Source organism: Trachypithecus francoisi, unplaced genomic scaffold, assembly GCF_009764315.1.
Source record: "Trachypithecus francoisi isolate TF-2019V2 unplaced genomic scaffold, Tfra_2.0 Lachesis_group18, whole genome shotgun sequence".
In the NCBI taxonomy this organism is placed as follows: domain Eukaryota; kingdom Metazoa; phylum Chordata; class Mammalia; order Primates; family Cercopithecidae; genus Trachypithecus; species Trachypithecus francoisi.
Window position 1 is genome coordinate 25811512 of NW_022681463.1, and position 8799 is coordinate 25820310.

General features: G+C 34.7%; 1 long non-coding RNA gene across 2 annotated transcripts; it reads left to right on the top strand.

The window, feature by feature from the left end:
• The first annotated feature begins 311 nt into the window (after positions 1–311).
• Positions 312–7997, top strand: LOC117063394. 2 transcript variants are annotated; one of them, XR_004428900.1, is made up of 5 exons: positions 312–386; positions 678–800; positions 1129–1205; positions 2243–2401; positions 7937–7997. It is a non-coding gene; the product is annotated as an uncharacterized LOC117063394 (long non-coding RNA). The 2 variants fall into 2 exon arrangements; XR_004428901.1 differs by lacking the exon at positions 1129–1205.
• Positions 7998–8799: the final 802 nt, after the last annotated feature.

The window sequence follows — 8799 nt, forward strand, 5'->3', positions numbered from 1 at the left end:
GTTGCTTTTCTTACAGCTTGGGCTTTACTGGTTTACAATTTTAGTTTCCGTATGTCTTAGTTGTCTTGGCCTGCTATAAAAAAAAGTACCATGGACTAGGTGGCTTGTAAGCAACAGAAATGTATTTCTCACAATTCTACATTCTGGAAATGTGAGATAAAGGTGCCAGTGCTATCTGGTTTGAGTGAAGGCCATCTGTCGAGCTGTAGACTACTGACTGTTCGTTGTTACCTCACACAGTGGAGAGAGGCTAGAGCGTTCTCTCTGGCCTCTTTTATGATGGCACAGATTCCATATGATGGCACCGATTCCACTGATGAACACTTCACCCTCATGACCCAGTTTTACCTTCGAAGGTCCCATCTCCCAATATCATCACATCGATGGTCAGTATTTAAACATGCCAATTTGGACAAACAGCCCATAAAACCATATATGGAATATTTTATTGAGTAGTCACAATAATAGTCCCTCTGAACTGGAATTTAAAATTGCTATTTGTCATTTGGGAATCCTCATAATATTGAAATCGACGACGAAAGAGATTAATCTACTAGCTGGGTGATTGTTCTTGCTAATAAAGTTGACAACATCTGTATTCTAAGAAAAAATATTGGCATAAATAAGTGAAAAATGTAATTTGATTTTATCCCTTTTTTTGATTTTCTGAAATCCAGGTGAGATTTTCCTTGTCACTTCACCCTCAACACTTCTCATGGTTCTTTAAGCTTCTGATCCACTGTCATAAGTCCCTTACTCATTAAATGTCTAAAGGCACTGCTGACTAGTCTCTGAGTTAGGTAAGTAATCACGATAGGAGTTATACTACTGATAAAAACAATTCCACCATCACTGCCTGTACTCTCTGTTTTTCACTGCATGTTCACATTTGTTTAATGCCTTGTGAAGTAACAAGTTCTATTTTCAACCTTATCAGAAAAGGAATCTGGACTACATTCAGAAAACCCAACTAGTGGTAGCTACAGCATCATAAGAATTCCTTTTGGTTATATTATAACTTTTAAGATAGGTTGGTCTGGGATTTGTTCAAAAATTCAAATATATCATCATCAATATCTAGGCTGTCTCTTATCTGTCAGTACTGACATCCTTGGTTATTGTCCTTAGATATGACACCATATATCACCAGACAGCCATCGTAACTCTTCACATCACATTCACAAATAAGAGCAGAAAAGTCACAGGTATTTGGCCAATGATATCTCATTCTATGTCTGTCCCTTTAATAAATGGCATCATGCATACCATCCTTAAAAACCCACAATGATCTAAGTAAGATTCACCACATCCCATTTTATAAGTGAGTAAATTGAAAATGGAAAAGAGACAAGCAAAGAAGTGATGGACCCAGTATTTGAAACCAGGTCTTCTTGATGACAAAACCTATGTACGTTGCAGTAAAATTATGTAAAAATGTTAATGAATGGCCACCGATATAATAAATGTAGTATGCAATAAGGGTAGAGCAATTTGGTAGACATATAATATTAGGAATTGGGGAATGAGGGATGGAATTTCTATGTAAAGAAATTTCCATCTTAATCATTACTTATCACACTCCATCTGTTCAATAGTCCTTGTTTCCCAAGGTTGTACTGGAGGGGCAAGAGCTGAATAGAGTTTCCTGTGTTTCAAATCTTTGGTGTTTGAGTTGTCCTGAATCTACTGTCCATGTGCTTTTCTTGTCTTCCTTAAAAATATGTATTAGAAATCATTTCCATGAATGGCAAGAGAAAGTTAAGAAAAGGGGACTTACTGGGTCAAGATTAGTCTCGGAATAAATCCAACACATGTTCAAGTGGGGCCATACGACAGTGGTTGAGGATGAAGTCTGGAGATAAAATCCAGTCAAGCATTTTATGGCCCAGATTTAGAAAGCAAAGGCAGTAGGTCTGAAAGTACAGCATTCAGTCCGTAGATGGGAAATACAAACACGCTGGAGATACAGAGGTAGTGGAGAGGGAAGGGTCAGCATCCCTCTGTTTTTCTGTAATAGGTTAACGATCTTACTCTCTTCTTCCATTCTTCCACACACTAAAGACAACAAAACAAATTTGTAATACCCCAAACTACAGGCCACACATAATGTATGGGATGACTAAACAGAAGTTCAGGAAATTCTTCTTTTTCACCCAAGGCCATTCGTGCTCCTTTTCTGCCTTCACTTTCCAGTCATTTTAACTGTATTCCTTGGTTTCTCCTTTTTCTTTTGCCCTTTTAGCACCTGCAGTTTTGTATCCAGACTTCTCTTGGGGATGTTCATTTAGAAATCCAAGATGGAATTTGTTGGCAACTATTGCTGTCCACATAGCCTTGGGTCAGACTCTGTGGCCCTGGTTCCTCCTGTTGTGACTTCACAGCCATCCTCCCCTACCCCAAGGTAATCCCTACATTTTCCAGAAGCAGTTTACACTTCATTCTCTGGCCTTACTTACATGCATTCATGTGGCTGAAGCTGAGATCCATCTTTCTTTTTACACCTTGTGTCACAATGACCCCTTCAAAGAAAAGCTCAGCATTAACATTGCCAGAGATATGACTTCCACTTGCTGCCTTGCCTCTTGTTTTGCCAGTTTGTCCTCTGATTCTCATGTCATTGCCATTCTAAATTCTACACGAATGTTTCACTTACCTTCTAACACAATAACATAAGCTTGGAAAAAAAATAATACAGATTTTGAGTAGCTGCAATGCAAAATGGAAACAGAATATAAGGTGGTAGCTAAAACTATGGGATCTAGAACCAGACCACATTATTTTTTATTAATTATATGAGGTTGGGAGTTATAATCTCTCTTTTGCATTTTATCTACCACATTTGAAAAGAAGGTTAATAGCATTATCTACTTTGTAAGACATTTATGAGGATTCAATGAATTAATCTTTTTATAATGCATAAAGGCACATGGTAAGTCTTATACAAGTATTTACTCAAATAAATGAAATAAAATGATATCAATGACAAAAATATCTATGTCTGTCTTACTCAACTACAGTAATCGACTGCATCCTTTAGAGGAAGGAGTTTCCCTAAAGGAAATTAAACATTTTACTAGAATTAATCTTTAGAAAATGATAATCTTGGGGCAATACATGAAGCACTGGGGATAGAGTCTTTGCATGAAGTAGAAAGAGGACTCTCAGGACAACATATTTATCTGTGTTTTTCTAGCATCATCAATAAGAGAGAAAACTGGTTGTTTAGAAGTGGGATCTCATCAGGTCCTGTCCAATTTAAGGGTAGATTAAAGTGAGGGAAAAAGATAGTTATGGCTTAGCTTAGGCCGTAGTTTTCTCTATCCTTACTACATCGAGTAAAGTCTGTGGACTACAAGCATCATCTGGAGCTTATTAGAAATGTAATATTTGGGAGTCAACCCAGCCCTATCAAATCAAAATTGTTTAGAGTGGGTTCTAGGAATCTTTGTTATAATAAGCTCTCCAGATGATTCTTATGTATGCAAGAGGTGGGGAATGAACACTCTTCATTATATTATTCACTGGACTGTAAGAATATCCTCATTAAAAGTTACATCCACAGATCAGCTTGTGCTTTGGAGAATTAGGAGACAATTCATGATTGTACTGAGGACTGCAGAAGAGAACGGAGAGCTCCTCTAGGTTCAGATGGGAGAATAGAAGTGGCAGAGAGAATTTGCTGTGACTAAGGCTATTGCTGGCTGACAACAAAAGCATCAAATGCAAGGAAAATGGGAAAGCTCCAGAAGAGCCTGAAAGATTTTTCTTCCTGAACACATAAGAGGCCAAAGCTTTAAAAACTCTCACAGATTACTGGGGTACAAATTGGTGATGGAATTATTTTTGATAAGTAACCTGTCTGAGGCTCAGTACTTATAGCTTGCGTACGGAAGAAAATGGGACTCTTTTATTTTTCTCATAGAAGAATGAGGCTGGCTATAAATAGCATCTATCTCATCCAGATCCCAGGCCGAACATTAGCTCAAGAAAGCATAAATCAAGGACTTTTAACTAACACTGTATCTACTCAACTTGCATGTCAATCTTATGCTCCCATTCTGCTGGTGTCATTGAGGTCTCATTGGCCTTTTTGTGTTAATTCTCTATACCAATGAATTGTTCCAGTGATTTATTTTCAGTACGTCCATAATTCTTGCTATTCTCCTTCAAAAATACTATGTTCTCCACCATGTAGTAAAACCCCTGCTAATATCTGAGAGACTTTCCTCAATTCCAAATGTCTTTTGGATTTCTGATTTTAAAATAGTCCTGGATGCCCATCACTGATATCAGATATCAGTTTGTGCTTGTCTGCCAGAGACCACACTGTCTCTGGTTTGATCCTTCCAATTTCCTCAACCCCAATTCCCTTCCTGCTTAAATTTACACTATCCCATTTAGAAAGTACTGTGCCCTTTGTATGGATCTCCTTTCCATGAGTTTGCCTCCAGTGCCAAACCACAAGTAAAAAAGAGTTCCTTTTGAAGGTACTGCTCCCATGACTATCAAATCATCCCAGTATAGCAACAGCTACCTGCTCCTCCCTGTGGATAACAATACGATTATGCTTTGGAGAATGCAGAAACTATATACATATAAACATTCACTGTCTTTTTGTTATTCCATAACACTTAAATGAGGTATGTGAACAGTACCCCATCACATCTGATATCCTATAGGCATGTGAATATCTGTGTGCATGTAATATTTTTCTTCTTTATAATACTGCTATTTAATTTAAATTAATGGAAAATACCTCACCATTTGGAAAAAGCATGGTATTTTTAATACAGTATAGATTTAAAACTTAGCTTTATTATGTTGTAGCTGTGTGACATGAGATTGTCAATTTACCTCTCTAAGCTTCTCCTATGAAATAGTCATAAGAAATACCTTTAAAGGGTGACATTAAGATTGAACTGGGTAGTATATATCAAGTTATTGTCTCATGGAAGAGTCTGTAAAATGATTACCCATCTCAACACTATCATCAATATTTGATAAGTTATATGAAAGACCTATTTATCACACACAAGATGACGCTTTCTGACATTAATTTTAATACATAATGCATTCAATATATGTTAATACATTAATGTTGTCTATGTGTGTAAAATATATTTTGTATACATTTTTACAATATTCCTCCTAGCCACTTGAGTTAGAATCTATAATTATTTCCATTTTAAATAACTTTTTATTGCATAGGGACAACATTACTTTTCCAGGTTACACAGGTAAATGCTGGTGGAGAAAACATGGAAGCTCAGATATGACTGACATCAATGCCTGTGTTAATACTGGTTAACTAATAAATGTTAAGAGATTAAAAAGAAAAGATAAGAAAAAGAAAATACGAAGATTAAAAGAGTAATGGGAAAAAGTAAGGGAAGTGCTCATCTCATATTAAAAGAATTTAATCCATTAAAAAATGCTATAGGAGTAGTATTAATGTTATTATTTCATTTTATACGTGCTCAATATGCATGGATATATGTAATTCCTGGCTGAAACTGAGTACCCCCAAAAAAAAAAAAAAGAAAAAAACTCATTTCTAAAAGGCACTTAGTAATTCATAAGTAAATTTGCTATCTTGTGATAAAATTGCATCTTAATATAACACTTCAAAAATTAATCAGCCAATTGAACACCTTAAGGTTTTGCAAAGGCTTTTATTGGCTCCTATATATAAGTTAGAATTTAAGTCATATAAAATGCACTGAGAGAGTGCAATGAATATAATAAGGCAGCATGTGACTTTATTTATTTAAAAGTCAATTAAAAATTGGAAGTCTTAAAATATGGTAATACAAGTTTCATTAAAATATAAAAATATTATTTACTCATGAATAAGTAAAAATGTCTTGATATAAAATAAAAATGAATTTGTTTTTCTTATGATATGGTATAGTTAGGATATGTGTCCCTTCTAAATCTTATGTTGAAATGTAATCCCCAATGCTGGAGGTCAGGCCGGGTGGGAGGTGATTGGATCATATGCAGGATCCCTTATGTCCTGGTGCTGTCCTGAATGAGTGAGTTCTCTCAAGATCTGGTTGTTTAAAAGTGCATTGCACCTCCCCCTACTTTCCCTCTTGCTCCCACTCTGGCCTTGTGATGTGCCTGCTCCCGCTTCACCTTTAGCGGTGAGTAAGAGCTCCCTGAGGTCTTCCTAGAAGCCAAGCAGATGCCAGCACCATGTTTCCTGCACAGCCTGTAGAACGATGAGCCAATTCAATCTCTTTTTCTTTATAAATTACTCAGTCTCAGGTATTTCTTGAGAGCAATGCAAGAATGACCTAACATATGGTGCATCGGAATTTATACTACAAAACTACTTTCAAAGAAGACAACTACTTCTAAGTAATATTTACAAAGGATTATTTGGGTCATGAGTGCTATAAGTAAATATAATTCCAAACAACAAATATTAAATGATGTTTACTGAAAGTTTATTTTTACTTACTTTTTTTACTCAAAATAGGAAAGTTACTTTTAACTTAATATGAAGATTTAATCTTTGTTATGTAGTGTTAGCCATCAGATCTTTGAGTTATTCAATTACATAGAGAAAATCCTTAGTTAATAAAAGTTTAATACAATTTAAGCTTCCCAAGACTATTAAATCTCACTTTTGTAATGTATCAAAAGCACATGTCACTGTTAGATATTCAAAGGTAATCTGCAGGTATTCTACAATAATAATAAATGTAAATCTCTGTAGGCATGAAAGGTAATACAAAAATCAGGTAGAACATTTTATGTCAAGATGTCCAAAATTCATCTTAACATAGCAGTTTCTGTGCAACTAATATAATATCCAAAAAAATGAATTAAGCATCCATAACGTATAGACACTTGTTTCTAATAATTGATGGTAGAAAGCTTAGCTAGCTGCATCCATGTCCCTACAAAGGACGCAAACTCTTAGCAAACTATCACAAGAACAGAAAACCAAACACCGCATGTTCTCACTCATAGGTGGGAAGTGACCAATGAGATCATTTGGACTCGGGAAGGGGAACATCACACACCAGGGCCTATCATGGGGAGGGGGGAGGGGGGAGGGGGGAGGGATTGCATTGGGAGTTATACCTGATATAAATGATGAATTGAGGGGTGCTGACGAGTTGATGGGTGCAACACACCAACATGGCACAAGTATACATATGTAACAAACCTGCACGTTATGCACATGTACCCTAGAACTTAAAGTATAATGAAAAAAAAAAAAAAGAAAGCTTAGCTAGATAAAATAGAAATGTGCTAAATGTTTGCACTTGGCTGATTTAAATATTTGGCATATGTCTCTACTGTAGTTATTATGGCACATTGGAAGATGAACTTGGTTGTTTAAGTACAAACATGGGTTGGCCATGACAAAATAGAAATTTGATAAATTATACTGAATGCTGTTAAGGGAAAATGAAGTGCAATCTACTTAAAACAGATGATGATTTTCCCACTAATTAACACTTATTTTAAAAATATCTACTCATTCTTCTTATAAGACATTTACTTTCTTTAAGGATAGACGGTGTTGACTAAATTGATACATTACATATTGGGCTGCTTAAAAATTAAATTTTGATTCTAGGAATGATATACAAGAATTTCAAAATATTACATAGGACATACTCAAATGATGAACAAAGAAGCAGTAACATTCATTCCTAATAAAAAGTTTGAGAGGATTGGCAATATGTTGCTTAAATATGATTGACATAGTAGTGAACTAAATTACGCAATTTCAAGTTATAGGCTTTTTATTATGCAGAAAGTTATTGGCCATAGCCATTTGATTAGAAAAATTGACTTGCTTTTTTACTAGATATGGAAAAATTAAAGAAGGTTTTCGTGTTATTGCAGCTTAGCAACAATGCTAAAAATATTATAACTCATTAATATTTGTAAATGTAAATTCACTCTTTTTTAGTCTTGTTAAAAAGAAAGCAACTGAGACAGAAGTAGAGAATGAAAAAGAAAGGAAAGGAAGAAATAAAAGAAGAGAGGAAGGAAGGAACAGAAGGAAGAATGAGAAGGATGGAGAGGAAAGAAGAGAAAGGAAACTTTAATATTGAAAAACCATATAAACTCTAATTGGAATTTTAGATCATCACTCAACTATATGACCTAACAAAGAAAAGTACAAGCAAAAAATAAAAAATTCTTTATCTGAAATAACTCACAGATGTTTGTGAAAATGTTTAAAGATTACATTAATAAAAACATGGAAGTTATGTAATGATTATAACAACAAAGTCTTTGTAACCAGGTTGTGTTCAGAAGTAAAACCCAACAGAAAAATCCTTACCTCCAAGGAGCTTATTCATACTAATAGTTTCTTAGAACTGTTACAACAAAGTTCCAAAAATGGGATGGCTAACAAAACAGAATTTTGTTTAATTTTATACTTTTTAAAAGAGTTGTTTGTGTTGTAAATGAGAGGCTAGTCATGGATAGCTGAAGATCATCACCAAGACATGAATACCAATTTCTCAGAGACATCCTGTGCCTTAAGCAGGTGCATGCCTTTGATATATATATGAGATAGACATAAATTATATCTTTTCTTGTTATATATGAATATATATAATATAATGCAATGCATATATAATGCACATAATATAATGCATATATAACTAGGAAACAATAATTATTGTGCACATACAGCAAGAAAAACTTTTTGCATTTTGAGTCTGACTTTTCTAAATTGTTTTCTACTTATTATCATCAATAACGTTTTTTCCCACATAATATAATTCTTTGTGCCATCAAAATTGTTGGTGATGCAGCATT